This window comes from Leopardus geoffroyi, chromosome B3 (genome assembly GCF_018350155.1).
Source record: "Leopardus geoffroyi isolate Oge1 chromosome B3, O.geoffroyi_Oge1_pat1.0, whole genome shotgun sequence".
Lineage (NCBI taxonomy): Eukaryota > Metazoa > Chordata > Mammalia > Carnivora > Felidae > Leopardus > Leopardus geoffroyi.
Genome location: NC_059337.1, coordinates 106,208,616 through 106,226,633, shown reverse-complemented (window position 1 = coordinate 106,226,633; position 18,018 = coordinate 106,208,616). Strand labels below are relative to the sequence as shown.

At 41.5% G+C, this 18,018-nt stretch overlaps 1 long non-coding RNA gene across 2 annotated transcripts in view; it reads right to left on the bottom strand.

Moving 5' to 3' along the window:
* The window catches only part of LOC123583918, a 179,587-nt gene that overhangs the window by 13,130 nt on the left and 148,439 nt on the right, over window positions 1-18,018 (bottom strand). Inside the window, exon 9 of one of the 2 annotated variants that reach the window (XR_006705049.1) lies at window positions 17,408-17,847. The exons of the other annotated variant lie outside the window; for it this stretch is intronic. This is a non-coding gene — a long non-coding RNA (uncharacterized LOC123583918). Of the gene's footprint in view, window positions 1-17,407; window positions 17,848-18,018 lie in introns of those variants that run through there. 2 annotated transcript variants of the gene reach the window in all.

Here is an 18,018-nt window from a genome sequence, read left to right as displayed (position 1 = left end):
CAGCCAGCTTGGGTGGATTTTGGTCTTGGAGGTTAAAGTTTGACTGGAACCAGTATCCTGTCTTTGTTTAAGACTTTTTTTTTAATGTTTATTTTTGAGAGAGCGTGCACATGCATGCGTGTGCGTGCGGGGTTGGGGCAGAGAGAGAAGGGGACAGAGGAGCTGACGCAGGTTGCAGGGCTCGAACTCACAAACCGCAAGATCATGGCCTGAGCCAAAGTCGGACGCTTGATGGACGGAGCCACCCAGGTGCCCCATCCTAGGCCCTTGTTTAAATTTCTTCTCAATAGGCTCAGATACATTTAAAAATAGAACTTAACCCAAAGTGCCTCATTAGAAAAGAAATAAGGAGTGTAAAGGACACTAGTTCACAATTTTTAAACTTATAAAATCTACAACTACTAAAAGCACCCCCTACCTTGCCTTTTAAAACTCAACCTAATGTTTGTCCCAGTGAATTCTTTTATAGCTGCTCCTTAAAAATGAGTACTAACAACATGCTACAGAGCTGTTTCTGAATTGAGTTCAATGAAAAACGGACACACGTTTCCAAGCTGGCCACTGCTTTCCAAAAAGTCTTTTAAGGAAGTAGTTTAATTTATGTATAACTGAAACTTAGAGAAGAGAGTGTTTATTTACATAGTTTGAAATTCCCAAATTGCCTAACAGTACTTAAAACCAGAAAAATGATTCTGTGTCAAGAGAAGACAAAATGAAGGAAAACCAAAGTTTTCTTCGTACCTTCTTTCTGGGTTTCGGAAGGAACGCTTTATGGTAGTGGGTGAAAAAGTAACTCTCTCTGAGCTTTCCATATAAGATCATGAAAGCATAGTCATATTTATATGTGAAAGGCTGAGCCTAACCAGGGAAGAGTGAATTGGAATGGATGTACTATTATAGGAAGATAAGGAGGGATCCTTTCAAAGATGGGCTGCCCAATTGTTCCCCCTGTTTCTCTGTCGTGGAGAAGGAAGGCCATGAAGAAGCCAGCCATGCTGAGGGCTCCTGAGAATTCCATTTCATTGTCTTTCTTTCCACATTCAATCTAACATATTCCTGTTTTATAATATAACATTAATATGAGCCACTTTATTTTTTAAATTTTTTTAAAGTTTCTTCATTTTGAGAGAGAGAGAGAGAGAGAGAGAACATGTGCATGTGGGAGGAGCAGAGAGAGGGAGGGAGAGAATCCCAAGCAGGCTCCACACGATCAGTGCAGAGCCTGATGTGGGGCTCGAACTCATGAACCACTCAGGTCATGACCTGAACCGAAACCAAGAGTCAGATGCTTAACAGACTGAGCCACCCAGGTGACCCAATATGAGCCACTTTAATTAATCAGCTAAGTTTTCTTAATTCCTAACTAAGGAAAATACTTTGAAATAGAATGGGGAAAATGAGAATGTAATATTTTAAAGTTTTTATTTATTTGTTTTAGAGAGAGAGAAAGAGCATGAGAGAGCAGGATAGGGGCAGAGAGAAGGAGAGAGAAAATCGCAAGTAGAGCTTGAACTCACAAACTGTGAGATCATGACCTGAGCCAAAATCAAGAGTCGGACACTTAACCAACTGAGCCACCCTTAGGTGCCCTGGCATTTTATATTTTTCATTTTAAGGGTACTTGGGGAGAGTGATGGAGAGTAAAACCTACATGATATTTTAAAAGAGGCTGTGCACAACAGAAGACAACTTGGGGAGACTCAGAAGAGAGTGCTGTGAAGATGGCAGGTCCCAGGTCAAAAAGGAGACAAGAACGCAGCAAAGACAAGCTCCCTCTTACTCCAGTAAAATTTGCCACGTCTCTGGTGGAGTCAGAGGTTCAACAATCTCTGGTTTGCCTGTTACTATACAACTCCTTCACCCTAGCATCAACTATTTAAAGAACATACATGTGAAAACACAGAAAAAAAAAATCAGGAGTTCACCTTTTGAATTATGAAAGCAGGGTGAAAAACAGATTAATAAGACATATCAGATGTTGGTTACATACACGCTGGTTGTTGATATTAGGAATGCAAGTTTGTTGAATTAAAAAAAAAATAAATGGAAACATCCTTTCCTTTAAAGTTAGTGTAATTGTGGTGGGTTCATCTTTATAAAATGAGCAAATGAAGTGAATAACATCACAACTTGGCTGAAATATCCAGGAGTATCACTGAAGTTCAAGTCAGTTTATTTAGACTCGACCTATTTAAAGAACTACTTTAGTTCTTCCTTTACTTTAAAGGTGAGATCAGTCATCCTGTCGACCCACGCATTGTTTTGGAGTTTCTCAACTCTATTCTATAGACAGAGATAACTGGTAGGCATCTGTGCTTAGAAAATCCCACCATCATTACAACACAAAATGTCATTAATGAGTAAAAGTCTGATACGAGTTTTATGTACAAAGAAGACCAAACTGCTTGAGGGATGATCATCTAGCCCTCTGTTGGTGACAGTCTCTTAGCCTTGGGCAAGAATAGGGTCAGCATCATCAAATATTTACTCAGTACCCGCAGGATTGCTGTTTCTGCACTGGGCCCCATGCCTGCTCTCTTCTGGTGCTTAAACAGAGTTGAACCTTTATCCCTCAAGGAAAATTGTAAGAAATCATTTGTGAACCAAACTCTAAAAATTAGTATTTTTTACATACTGACATCTATCCTATAACTCCCTTATATTGCAGCCAAATTCCAGAAGCCTAAAATTTAAAAAACAGCAAGAATAAGGCAGACTTGCTCTTTGAAACTAAATATCAGGTCATAGAAAACTTTCAGGCTATGACATGTTTTTTGTTTTGTTTTTGTTTTTTTTTTTTTTTTGGAGTAGGGTGGGGAATGAGTGGGCTTGAGAGAAGCAGTCAGGGCTCTGGATTATCTATCTCTGCTATCAGTTTTATACATATACAGAAAATATATATGTATATACATTTTATACATATAAATACATATACTATGTTTAATTTTTTGTCTGTTTATGCATTTTTGAGAGAGAGAGAGAGAGAGAGAGAGAGAGAGAGAGAGAGAAAGCCAGGGAGAGCCAGAGGATCCAAAGCAGGCTCCGTGCTGACAGCAATAAGCCCAATGTAGGGCTCAAAGTCACAACTGTGAGATCATGACCTGAGCCAAAGGTGGACGCTCAACCGAGCCACCCAGGTGCCCCTATACCATGTTTAATCTTTAGGTGATTCTATTGGGGATACTGTTTCAGGTTTTTAATTTCGGGGGATATTCTTAAAGAGTCCTTCAATAAATAGTTTTATCCTCATTTTCATGAGTTGTATGGAATTCTACATCTTTACTAAAAGGCCCAGTGAAATCCCAATACTTGGGTCTTTTCTTCCTGAGGGATGGTTTATTTCAGTACTATTCTTTCCTCTCTGTGTGAGACTTAAACTGGAGGCTCGGAAGGGTTGATTTAACCATGACAGTATGGGTCTGACTGGAAAGAACATCTGCGTTCAGATATAGTGCCATCTCTGAGAGGCAGAGCCTACAGGAGTAGTGACCCTGAAACTTGAGTGTTCATAAAAACCACAAGGATAGCTAGTTAGAAACATGGAGTCGTGGACCCCACACCTAGAGGTTCTGATTCAATGGGGTTGGGTGGGTCAAAATAAATGACATGTTTAACAGTACTCCTGAGTGATTCTGCTGCAGGTAGTCTGTGGACCACACTCTGAGAAACACTAATCTAGTGGATTGCAAAATAGGTAACAGATGATAGTCAGGGATGGCAATTGGCAACAGGAATGTTGCCTCCTGGGAATGGGATGTTGTGGAAGATGGACAGAGCCTCGGCTGAAGAATTCAGATACAGAGAATATTCTGAGAGCTGAACTGGCAAGCAGTAGCAGGAGGAAAGTCCCAAAGACCCCGTTTCCCTGGCTGAGACAAGTCTCTGGCCTTTGGAATGAGGACTATTAAGAACAAGCCACTGCTGTTCTGGAGGCCAGTGGACAAAGCCCGGGGAACCAGGCACCTGTCTGACCCTGGGCATCAGGTGGAGCATGGGACTTAGAGTAAAAAAAGAATCCCTGTTATGGGTTAAACTCTATCCCTTAGAAAAGATATGTTGAAGTCTTAATTCCCACTACTTCGGAGTGTGACCTTTTTTGGAAATAAAGTCTTTATAGATGTAGTCAAGTTAAATGAGGTCATTAGGGTGGGCTTTAATCCAATGCAACTGGTGTTTTTATAAAGGGGAAATTTGGACACAGAGACACATACGGAAGGAAGATGATATGGAGACAGGGGAAGCGTGGCTATGTTACTGGGGCAGTGGATCTACGGGCTAGGAATTGTTGGCAAATGCCAGAAGCTGTAAGAGTCAAGGAAGGTTCTCTGCTTGAGGCGTCAGGTCAAGCATGGCTCTGCCAACACCTTGGTTTCAAACTTCTAGCCCCCATAACTGTGAGGTAATACATTTCTGTTGTTTTAAGCCAACCAGTGTATGGTACTCTGTGATAGCCCCTGGAAAACTAACACAAGCCTCATACTTCTTCTCATCTCTATTGCCACTGCCCTGGCTCCAGCCACATAATCATCTGCAGTCTGGGCGAAACCCTCCTCCACAGCTTTGTTTTTTTCTCCTTCATTCTCCACCCTGTGGCTAGAGGACTCTTTCTAAACACAAACCGATCAGTTCGTTTGCTTGCTTAAAACACATTGGCTTCCCGGGGTCCCTGGGTGGTTCCGTTGGTTTAGCGTCTGACTACTGATTTCGGCTCAGGCCGTAATCTTACGGTTGTGAGTTTGAGCCCCTTGTCAGGCTCTGCGATGACAGTGAAGAGCCTGCGTGGGATTCTATCTCTCTCTCTCTCTGCCTCTCCTTCATGCGTGCTCTCGCTCTCAAAATAAATAAATAAATGAACATTAAAAAAAAAAAAAAAAAAACAGGATGGCTTCCCATTTCTTTTAGGATAGAATCCAAACCCCACAACCCATAGCCCTGTTCCATCTAGCCCTGCCCATTTCCCCAACCTCATATCTTGTGATTGACCTTGTTTCTCTTACCCTTCACCTACTCACGTTCTACCTTCCCAAACTCAGAGTTCTCAGACTAAATCCTATTTCCTTCTAGCCTTTGTAGATACCGAATCCTCTGATGAGGACTCCTTCCCCTACCTCTCTTGCTACCTAAGTCGTATCGCGCTTTAGGTCTTATCTTGAATGTCATTTCCATGAGCCTTGGTTCAGTGTCCTTTCTGAGTATCCACAGCATAGCTAGTGCCCCCATCAGAGCACCTGTTGTACTGGGTTGTCACTGATGGCTTACTTGTTGGTGTTTGACCCACAAAATGTTAAGTTCTTTGAAGGCAGGGATCAGACAAATAGTAGCTCCAGAATTTCCATAAGAGTGGATTTGAGTAGAAAATCTGGTTATAAGACGGGCTAGAAATTTATTTGGGGTGGGGATTTATTTGGGGTGAGGAAGGCTAATGGAGATTGTGGGGTATCGAAAGCTCCCCCAAACTATTCCTTATATTGTCTTTGGCAGGAATCATGCCTATCTTGCTCACTGTGTGCCTGGAACATCATAGATACTCAAAAATGTTGAAGAACTGAATGACTGATTGAATGTATGGGAAGTCCCATGATCAATTCTTGTGCCCAGGTCAGAGCCAGATGCGCAGAATCTCAAATGGGACTAGAACATCTTAACAGCCTTCCTGCCTAAGGTCAGGATTGGTTGTGGGTGGCCCAAGCTGTTGGAAGAGGGGAGATGCAGAAACTGGGGACCAGGCTAAACTCCTTTCTGAGAAAGGCTGACTAGTCATTCAGCATCAATTCCTCCAGCTTGGTCCTGCTTCTCATCGAACGTGCAGCTCACGTTATTGACTCTTCACCAGCTGCTTCTTTCTTCTGCAGCAAAATGAAAGGGCACCACTTCTCCAAGATGGCTGGTCTGCATAAAAATGATTTTATTGATCTCTAAAGACGCCACACAGCAGTCATCCTCTTCTGGGCTTATCCTCTTCTGGGACATGGCTATTCGGGATCCCATGAAATGGTGTCTCTTTAGTAGGGAATGGTAACAGTTGCATTAAAAAGGGACATTAGGGGCACCTGGGTGGCTCAGTGGGTACAGCGCCTGACTCTCGGTTTCAACTCAGGTCAGGTTCTCGCAGTTTGTGGGTCCGAGGCCTGTGTTGGGGTCCATGCTGGCCGTGTGGAGCCTGCTTGGGATTCTCTCTCCCTCTCTCTCTGCCCCTTCCCCGCTTGTGCACACTCTCCCTCTTAAAATAAATAAATACGCTTTAAAAAGTAAATAAAAATGGACATTAAAATGAAAGGAATAGTAAGGGAGAATAAACATAACTGGATGTCGGACAGTGAAGGCAAACTTTGGAGGAGGAATTTATACCGAGCAGGAAGAAATCTAGCAAGAATCCTGACAATCATATCGTCAGATAGCCAACAGCTATTTATCGAGTATCTTCATAGAGTACTGTTCTAGAAACTAAGGAGGACATGGAAAGGGGCGAGAACTTCCACAGGTGCAGTGTGTACATTAATGGAGTATATACAACAGGAACATTTGTGTGTAGCTGACATATTTGGAAGGAGACTGGGACAGAGGGAGAGGCTGCAGCCAGGCAACATTGTAGGTTTCCTGCCTTTATGCTTTCCCACAGAACTGTAGGCTAAACTCTAGGTCAGACTGGTTTCATTTCAAGTACCAGCTAAGAGGGATAATAGCTCAGAATGACAGTAGCTGGTGTTGAGGAGACTGCTGAGAGTATATCTGTGCTCTTTGAGAAAATGGTGCCAGATCATTTAGTGACATCTGCCAGTGAAGGTGGAGGGACAGGAGGGAGAACAAGGGCACCATATATTTGCACAATTTTTCCTGTTCTAGATCGGTGGCAGATATCTGAGTATCCTCTGGGGATTTCAGCCCTCAAGACCTTCTTAACTGTAAGCTAGAAGTTTGCTCTGCCAGCCATTCTTGTGATGAGATGGTAGATTGTGTCTTCTAATTTGAAAAATAAGGGATTCAGTTAAAAATGCACAGATATTTATCCTACTTCAATAAGACTGCTCATTAATAATCAAAGAAACTGAAACAAGCAAAATACTCTTTTTAAAAGCTATTAAATATTAAAGCAAAAAGAAAATTCGGGGAAATGTACACTCCCATACAATACTGAAGTAAGCACAATTTGGTATAACCTTCCTGGAAAGCCATTAGGAAATATATATATATATCAAGAGCCCAGAATGTTAATAGCCTCTTAGTCAGTGATTTCAATACCCAAAATTTATCTTAATCATATAATCAACTTGGCTACACGGATTCACGTTAAAGATATTTAATACAGCATGTTTTTTGATGACAAAAAGTTGAAAATAATCTAAATATCTCAAAATATGGGATTGACTAAATAAATAATGTTAGGTGCGTTTAATAGAATAAAATGGGATCCATGAAAAACCTTTAAAAATTATTTTTTAAAATGTAGATATTATCTATTGAGTGAACATTACAGGCTACAAAGCATTATATGTAGTATGATTGTCATTTACTGAAAACATCTTTAATGGTGTGTGTCTTAAGAGTGTGCGATAAGCACACACACACACACACACACACACACACACACACACAACTTAAATACACCCAATGTCAACAGTGATGATTTCTGGATTCATGCGAATTTCAATTCTTTTTTGTTTTTCTGTACTTACCAATATTTTTCAAATTGAAATGTAAATGGAGGAAAGAAAATAATGGCTTCTTAGGAATTCACCCATGCTCTAAGTCAGCTCTGGGTGGTTTAGCATATCTACCAGTCTCCAGCCAGGACTGAGCAGAATTTTTTTTATCATAGTTTGTTACTCCAGTGTGTGTCATACAAAACATGCTACAAATGATCCCCCTCCCCTGTTCTTATAGACAAAGAGACTAAACACTGGAGGGAAAGAAGGGGCATAAATAATTAAGGTAAAGTCAGGCTGCAAGTCATTGGCAAGATCTTAAAGAAAGTTCGAGGCTCCAGTTCCCTAGTCCCAAACTTAAAACACACTCTGTTTCATTATTCAAGCTTGTTCGGCTGTCACATGCCCTCTAATCAGTCAGGACTCAGTCTTTGCAGAATGAGATCCTGAATGAAAAGTTGTTGTTGTTGTTTTTCCTTTTGTCTCAGCTGCTGTTGTTGAAGTGTTCTCCTCTGAGGCCTCCAGACTAAATGACTTTCCAACTTCAAAGGGCCCCCTCCCATTTTCTGTGACGATGGGATACTTACAGCTCCAAGAACTTCATGGAGCCATTCTTTCCCAGGCGACGTCAACGTTAACTTTGTTAACATGTTAGTGTTGACCTGTTACATATTAATCATTGGCTTTTTTTTTATATCAAGGTAACAGATACTGCTAGTTCAAGATACTATAAGATTGTTATCTTACCAGTTACACACATGAAAATGACAAGGAGTTTTTTTCTTTTTTTTTTTTTAAATCCAAATAATGCAATTAATTCCATCACATTGGTAGGGCAGGTTCTGGGTCTAAAGGCAGCCTACTTACGGTGTAACAAAGAAGGAAAGAACAGGCCGGGAAGTACAGAAATCTGTCCATTCTTTGTTTGATTTAATCGTTGACTTGCCCATAATTCAAGTTTTTTTTTTTTTTTTTTTTCACTTTCTCAGAGACCCAGTGTCTCAACCGTAAAACAGAATAATTTATGTCCTTCACATAAAACACTGGGTTGGGGTAGGCAGCCCATTCCAAGTGGAGATTAGTTCAAAGTGACACAAACACCTTACAAGTCCTCTCAGCTTCTTAAAGAAGTGCATCAAATAGTAAGATGTTATTAAATTACTTTAATACTTGAATGAAAATAATACGAGTATAACTTGCATAGAACTTGCTTACAAAGTAATATGGTAAAGTAAAAATGTATTCTCCAATGAATTTGTCAAATGTTAAGTTCTAAAAAGCCTATCCAGGTATTTAATATATAAGGTAACATTTAACATAGACAGGGTGGTTACTTTGAATTCTCTCAATTCAAATAGCACAATATAAAAATTAAAAGGTTTTCCTTAAGGTACAGAAATTGAGATGAGAGTCCACAAATGAAAAACGTATCACAAATAGCATTGATTTCAAAACTGGTGGGCTCAGTGGATCGTTGACGCTGTTGCTGGGCTCATGATAGTTTCGTTTTAGCCATTTAGGCAAGTGAAAATATGTGCTCTGTCTATTCAGGTCTAGTCTTGAATAATACTAGTCTTGAAATAAATGTGAGTACTGAATTCAGGGAAGTCTGTGGGCATCTATCCTTTATACAACATGCTCCTGTTCCTTACATAAAAGTCACTATGGGATGTTAAGCATTCACTATCTTGAAACACTCTTAATATGACTTGGAATTTAAATAGAAAATTAGGTCAAGTGATGCTGGTGTTCTGAATCTAGTGAAACACATACTTTCGAATTTATACGAATACCAAATGTCTGGCTTATATTTTTTTAAAGCCAGAGTAAGACTCCCCAAACCTTCTTCTATCAGGAAAGTAGTTTATTCCTAATTCCACACAGGCTTTGATGACATTGACTTCCACTGCTCGATTTGTGTGGTGCTAAATAGCTTTTTAAGGGCTAAATCCAAAGGTTTATTTATTTATTTTAAAATTTTTTATTTTATTATTTTTTGAAGTAGGTTCCACGCCCAGCGCGGAGCACCATGTGGGGTTTGGACTCACCATCCTGCGATCGAGACCTGAGCTGAGATCAAGAGTCGGACGCTCAACCAACTGAGCCATCCAAGCACCCATAAAGGTTTTATTTTTAAATAATCTCTATGCCCAACATGGGGCTCAAACTCACAACCTCAAGATAAGAGTCTCAGAGGGGCGCCTGGGTGGCACAGTCGGTTGTGCGTCCGACTTCAGCCAGGTCACGATCTCGCGGTCCGCAGGTTCGAGCCCCGCGTCGGGCTCTGGGCTGATGGCTCAGAGCCTGGAGCCTGTTTCCGATTCTGTGTCTCCCTCTCTCTCTGCCCCTCCCCCGTTCATGCTCTGTCTCTCTCTGTCCCAAAAATAAATAAACGTTGAAAAAAAAAATTTAAAAAAAAGATAAGAGTCTCAGACTCTGCTGACTGAGCCAGCCAGGTGCCCCATAAGTCCAAAGATTTATATTTGGAACTCTTCTGCTTGGCTTCCCTGCATCATTTCCTTCTTGGAACCCTTTCCACAGTTCTCCTACCACTCAGTGCTCTGCTTCTGATGTCCTCTGCTGGTTCCTCTTTTTTCGCCCATACTGCAAATACTGGTGTTTCATGGGTTCCAGTTTGTGAACTTTTTCTTCTCTCTCTACACTGTCTCTGGGTGGTTTCACCCATTCCCTTGACTTCGACCTCTATGCATATGGTCGTGACTCCTACCTATGACGGTCTTCAGCTCTGCTTACCTAGTTGAATAACCTCAGGCGCCCAAACTGGGTTCATTATCCTGCTGTCTCCTCATCAACTTGTTCTTGGCCTTTTTGTCTCCCTATTTCCCCACTCCCATTAATGTCATCACTCAAGCTCCAAGCTAGAGGACAGAGTCATCCTCGATAACTCCTTCTCCCTCAACTCTCATTATCCTGCTTTGCATACACTGTTACTAATTCTATCATAAAACCAAAATTTAAGTTTGATTCCTTGTCTCCATCTCCATTGCTACTATGTAAGTGGAGGTCTTCTCTTGTCTTGCTTGGACTACTGCAATAGCACATTAAACTGTTTCCCCGCCACCAGTCTCTTCCCCACATAGGTCATCTCCCACTCCACTCCAAGGGTGAGCTTTCTAAAAAACAAAGCTGATTATATTCTAAAACTTCCATTGATTCTCTGATCAATAGAAGCATTTGACTGAATGGAATTCTTTAGTAAAACATTAATATTGCATAATGGGTAAGAGTCCAGATTCAGGAGTCTGGCATAGTTTGACTCAGGAGTTTTTTATTATCTAAGTGACCCCGGGCAATATCTCTAGGCTTTGGCATCTCTAGGCATCTGTACTTTGCTTTGGTTTAGGCACTACCTAACTAAATGAGTTCCAGAAATAAAAGATGATTTCCAAACGAATGAAATTAATTGAAATCTGCAATAATTCTGGTTGCATTCAATATGTTTTCACTTCCAGAAGGTTGATCAAGATTAGAAGTGCTCATATATTTGGTTATAACCTTTAAAAGGACTGAGCTATTTCTCAGAGGGTTACACTTGAGATACTAGCTCATCATTCTTTACTCCACTTCCAGATAAATTTCTTATACACAGCTCTGTAGTCATAAATCATTCTGGCATCCCAGGCCTGGACTCTCCAGAGCCATAGATCATCACCTGAACATAATTCTCAAATCTCTGGGTGCCACTCTGCATATTGCAGCCATGCATTACTTTGGCCTCTTCTTTACTGTCTAGAAATTGGTGTCTCCACGTGTATATTTCGGTGATTCCTTTTTTTCCATTTTTGGAGAGAGATTTCTCAATGAAGACCAGTGACACCTCTTTTCTAATTTTTATTTATAAGATATTGTGAGGCATCCACAGTTCTGGCATAACCTTTCAATGAACTTAAATTAGAATCATAAAATAGCAGAACTAGAAGGGGTCTTCAGAGATCATCTGATCCAGCCCTCTGCCCTCCAGCAGTATTTCTACCACTCCAGTGAATTTGGACCCAATCCTGGGAACACAAAAAACAAAACCCCAAACTCTGAGGAGCCACTAAATTTTAGTATAGCAACTTGTCCTTGAAAGAATGGCACAAGAAGGAACCACCCCTTTAGTGTTGGAGAATCCAATAAGGGAAGTCAAGCAAAGTCAAAGCAGGACCTGGCCAGTAGGCCAATTTTCAGAGGGTGTTCTCTGCTCTTCATGGACTTTGCTCAGCCATGCAGGCTGGTACAGAGCTCTGTTCTTTCCCTACTGGAGCTGAGTTAGACATTGGACCTACCCCACAATCCCTCATTGGCAGAGTTGGGCTGAAGGATTGTGAAGGGATAAGAATGTCAGTGATCATCGCCAATATTCTTGAATTAGAACCAGACAACTTTAAAGATTCACTGGTCTTAAAGAGATGATCTGTCCAAATAATTTACTGACCACAGATAAAAATTCTCTTAAATTCATTTCCTAGGGCCCTGGATATTCAAATCTTTCTGCCTCCATCCTTAAATAATGTTCTTTTTAATAATCATTTTATTTACTCTAAAAGGATTATGCAAGTGAATTTATAGGGAAATAGTGAAGGACAAATTGTATAAGAAAGTCACATAGTTTCCTCTCCCTTAGTGTCACTCTCTCACGGTTTGGACAACAAGACAATGTGGCTTATGTGGGATGATTGAAGGGCCACACAGCTCCAGTTGTCAGTGTGGGGACGGCCCTTTTCATCATGGGTTTCCTTTTTCAGTGCTTATGGTGTGTTTGTCTCTTTGTCTTTCATCCACCATGGGAAGATGTGTGTGACTAGTAGGGGAAATGCTTGTAGCCCCTGCGGGCAGCATCATATGACAAAACTGGTCTTTGGAAACTTCAGTGTTTAATTAGTATCAAAGAAATGACAAGCATTCCTGGGATTTTATAAGAAAATACAGCTTTATGGGAAATTGCAGGTTATTTTTTTCTCCTTGATTAAAATTTATTGTGAGAATGAAAACAAACTCTGAATCTGCTTAATCTAAAACTTGCTATCACAACTCTCTATGGGACACGGTATTCGACTTTATGAAGACTTCCTATCTTCATAGATCTCTATTCCATCTTTAATGATCTATTATCCCTCTCTGTGAGACTCTTTGTCTCTACTTCTCTTTCCAACCTAGTTTAGATTTTACTGCGCATCATTCTAATCCTCTCTGTGAACTCCCTTGCCAGTCTGTCTTTGTTTGCACCCAGATGGATGAGTGGTTCTTAACCGGAAGTTGCACATCACTGGAGAACTTCCTCTAAACAGAAATGTCCAGAGTAACCATCAGGTTTATGGAGCACAGGAGGTAGTCTACTCACGTGTGTGAGGGCGTCCAAAAACTTGTAATGACACAAACCCTGGTTAAGAACGACTGCTCCTACCAAAACCCAATGCTGGCACATCTAGCTCTGTCTCTCCTCTGCGATTGCACCAGGCAGTTAAGAAGAGCTAGGAAATTATCACATAATACACTGAGTGTTATCACTACGGTTTCATGATCGCCTCAAGTGGGCAGTCAATGCAGCTCATGCACCCTACCACGTTTTTTTACTTGAGTGACTCACCAACTCTCCATAATTGCTGGTTCAAATCGCCCACAACCGTGGTCTTCTCTTTTCCATGTCCCCTTGCAGTTTCAGTAGATGATTGATTGTGCCTCTGATATGCGAAGTGCACAATCTATTCACAAAGAAATTTACAAACTTTGTTGTATAGGGGCGCCTGGGTGGCTCAGTCGGTTAAGTGTCCATCTGACTTGATTTCAGCTCAGGTCATGATCTCACAGTTTGTGAGTTTGAGCCCTGAGTCAGGTTCTGCACTGACAGCATGGAGCCTGCTTGGGATTCTGTCTCCCTCTCTCTTTGCCCCTCCCCCACTCATGCTCACGCGTGCTCCCACACGTTTTCTCTCTCTCTCTCTCTCTCAAAATAAATAAATAAACTAAAAAAAAAACTTACTTGTACCTGCACCCTTCTCTTCCCCCCTTTTGAGTGAAGGAGGAACTTCTATCGAGGGCTAATCCTTTCCCTTGTTCCCTGGATCTCATCCTTTTCCACCTGCCCTCAGAGTCAGGAGTTGGAATTCAACCAATATACTTTTTACTAAATATCTTGACTTCTCAGAGTGTTTTACACATTTGGCCATTCTGTCCTGGAGCCATTCTTTTCCCTTGGCCTTGATGAGGCTGTACACTCTCTTTGTTCCTTTTGTACTCTCTCTCCCAAGTCTTCCTTACTGGTTTCCCACCTAACCTTTAAATGCTGACAGTTCTCAGAACTACACTTCGCCATTTGAAGTTCCGTTCCCCATTTTCTTCTAATCTCCATGTCTGTATTATAGTGGGCGTGTGTTTAGTTATAGGAACTTGGGTATGCAAAAATATAACAACATTTCTCATATTTTTATTTCTGCTGATGGTGGTAACTCAATCACTTTGACTTGGGGTTTCTCAACCTCAACACTATTCGCATTTTGGGCAGGAGAACTCTTTGTTGGGAAGCCTGTCCCGTGCCTTGTACCATGTTTAGCAGCATCCCTGGCCTCTGCTGACTAGACAGATGCCAGCAGTCACTTCTCCACCCCCATTGTACCAACCAGAAAATTCCTCCAGACATTTTCAAATGTCCCTGGAGGGGCAGAATCGCCCTGGTTGGGAATCGCCATTTCCAGTTTAAAGTCAGTCTCTTTAGAGGTACATACACATTTCCTCCCTTCGCCTCTTCCCGGTTCTCCTTCCCATCTCCCCAGGAGGGGTCAGAGGCTGTGGGGGATTCGTGTTTACTCTTGGCATTGAAAGAGAAACCTTTGGGCTACAATCGCTTCTCTGCTGGCATCCAGTGTTGACAGTAACTCAAAGCCTATTCACACAACAGGCTCGCCTCGGGGCAATTGCTCTGCTGGGTTCAGCTTTCTCCCCTATTGACTCTTTCTGATTCAACTCTGGCTGCTGGCTGCTGAGCTTGTGAAACTCAGCTTTTCCCATCACTTCTCTGGCGCTGGCTGCCCAGCCTGCAGCCTGTACTGGGGGAGGCCTTCTCCCTCCTCTGTAACCCGGAGGAGACTCACGGTAGCATCTGTGCGCAGTGGATCCATCTCACTTCCTTTCTCTCTGCACCCTGCTCCATCTTTCCCGTCTTACTGTGGCTACTCGGTGTTGGCCTGGGGCTCGCTGGAAGGCCATTTCCTCCCAGCATCTCAGACAGCGTGCTGGGCACCAGTCCCCTCCAGCCTTGTCTTCTTCCCACAGCTTTCTGGGGCTTGCCGTCAACACCCTCTGGGGATTTGGACCCAGAGGTGGCAGCTGGAGGGCCCTTCTACAGAGACACACGTCCTTCACTCCCTTTCAGTCTTTCCACCCTCCCGTCTCTGCAGCTCTGTCCCTGAAGTGTTCCCTCTTTCCCTCTGTGCTTGAGGAAAACTACTCTCGTAATCAGATACTGTGCTTTATCATCTAAATACTATGTCCTGAGCACCTCATGTTCTTTCCTTTCCAGAGCTCAAGAAACCTTTTCTTTTTTCCCTCCCAAACATGCCTCTGCCAGAGGTTTAAAAACCTGTTTTGGAATTCAATAGAGGGTTTTGAGACTACTATCTGATTCTTTCATTCTTCTTGGCAGTTTTGGTGTCCTTTCTTCCCTGGGGGCAATATGCCTCAGCTTTAAGATTCAGCATAAATGAGGGGCGTCTGGGTGGCTCAGTCGGTTGAGTGTCCGACTTCGGCTCAGGTCATGATCTCACGGTCTGTGGGTTCGAGCCCCGCGTCGGGCTCTGTGCTGACAGCTCGGAGCCTGGAGCCTGCTTCCGATCCTGTGTCTCCCTCTCTCTCTGCCCCTCCCCCGCTCTCACTTTGTCTCACTCTGTCTCTCAAAAAAAAAAAAAAAAAAAAAAAAGATTCAGCATAAATGATAGAAGGAGAATAAACATAAGTTATCAAGAAGGAAAGATATAAAATACTATACTCACTACATGCATCTGATTGTTTAACTGTTGCACTTTACTTTGCAAAAGCCGTTTACAGGGCTCACTAAACATTTCATTTCCATCAGAGCTTCATCTCCTTGGAGGTGGAAGATAAAGTTACCTGTTGCTGCCCTTGAACGGGAATTAGAGAAATGGGGTCACCAGGAGCTAACTACTATTATCTTCTTCCAAACTTTGCAGTGGATCGTGCCATAAAGCAGCTTGAGCTATCAGACATCAGCTCTGAGAGGTGCCACTGGTATAGACCCTTCAGTCTCTGTGGATATGGCCAATAAAAGATTTGAAGGGAGCGTAAAGTGTGTATATATGCGCTTAAGTCATTGGCAATGCCTGGTTCTTTCACTGCCAGTAATAGTCATTCACTTTTTCCCTATAATTCTATTCAGCTTCATTCTGGACCGATTCAAATAGGAAGCCGACATGATGTCTACCAAAAATCATTTTAATCTTCAAGTCCCATAAAACAATATAAGACACTCCTATAACTCACTTTCCTGGAATGAAGGTTATAGCAACTAAAGCACTTCCAATTTTATTTTTAGAAACCGGTTCATGCATCTTACATTGAAATAAGCCGAGTTCCTTTCTGTGACAGTTGGAGAGTTGTTTTAAATCTCAGCCAGTAGGTAAAGAATAATTTCTGATGTACGTTTTTGCTTTGAAGAGACCATGGACTCCATTAATAAAACAAATGCTGAAACACATTTGGTTTCCTTGAGAAGCTACAACCTGCCTAGTCTCTGCTTGGCAAACGGAGACAAAATTAATTGTGAGAAATTTTATATTACAAGTTAACATGGGAGCCGAGGGACTGGTCCTGAAGAGTGACAATGACATAATGTCACGAGAGTGACATTACATTCCAGAGCCACAAATCCTTCATGACCCCTGCCCGCAAGGGCTTTTGGATGGAATTTCTAAGCCCTTGCAGATCCATATGCAACCTTTCAAGATAATCTATACCTCAGCTGGTTCCTAAACCTCAAAATTACTGCCCACAGACAAAAACATAATTTAGAAAAGAAACTCCCATAAAAATACACAGATGAAATATAGGTTGAAAATGGTGTATAATTACTGGTACATTACTGATCATTACTGGTGTGTTGAGTTTGCTCTGATTAAAGAGATAATAAATCTTCAAGGAATTAAATAATTCTTAAAAGGCAAAGTGACAGTTAACGATGATTTCTATGTCCCGCCAGAAAAAACTAGAAACTACATTTACGCAGGAGGTAATTTTTTTAGTTTCTCGAAAGGCAGCATAAACACTATCCTTTTTGCATTGAATGTGGAGATCGAATAACAAGTAAATCTTTGGTAAACCCCTGGCAGTCTGGAATTAGCTCAGCAAAAACAGAAAGGAGAACTCAGAAAAGCCACAAGGATGAGAGCCATGGGCTGATAGATGAAGTATAACTGCTGAAGAGGTTTATGCGTAAACCTCAAGCCACTCATGTTAACTGGTTGATCCTCAGCGTGGACTACCGATCGATCATTTATATCCTGCCTGGTGACTTCTTTTTAAGTTATTATAGTTTTTAGGTTTGTATTTTTCATTTTCTCCAACTTTCTGCTTTGAAAACTCTTAAATCTATAGAAGTGTTTACGGGCACCTGGGTGGCTCACTCGGTTGAGCGTCTGGCTTGGGTTCAGGTCATGATCTCACAGTCTGTGAGTTCGAGCCCCGCGTCAGGCTCTGTGCTGACGGCTCAGAGCCTGGAGCCTGCTTCGGATTCTGTGTCTCCCTTATTGTCTGCCCTTCCCCCACTCACATTCTGTCTCTGTCTCTCTCTCAACAATAAACATTAAAAAAAAAAGTGTTTAAAGAATAGTAGGATAAACCCTCTTATATCCCTCACCTAGATTTACTAATTGTTAACATTTGTCACATTTGTGATACATTTGTTTGCTCTGTGTATACATCTCTCCCATCCATTTGCAAGTTGCAGTATCTCCTAAGATCAAGGACATTCTCCCACATAACCCCAGTACCACCATCACACTGGATATTAACATGGTTATAAAAACACTGTCCAGTTATACACTGAATTTACTCATATTTCCCAAATTGTTTCCAAAATGTCCTTTATAGTATTTTTTTTTTTTCTGATCTAGGTCCAGTCAAAAATCATGTATTTGGTTGTCTCATATTCTTGGTCTCCTTAAATCTGCTGACCCTCTTCAGCAAACGCTGTCTGGACCAGATATAAATACAAATATTTATATGTAATATAAATAATATACTACAATATAGAAATAATATAAATATAAGTATTTTGGGTTTTGCAGCTCATACTTTTCTTTCGCAACTATCTAACCTCTGTTGTTACAGCATAAAAGGAACCATAAATAATATGCGATAGGAA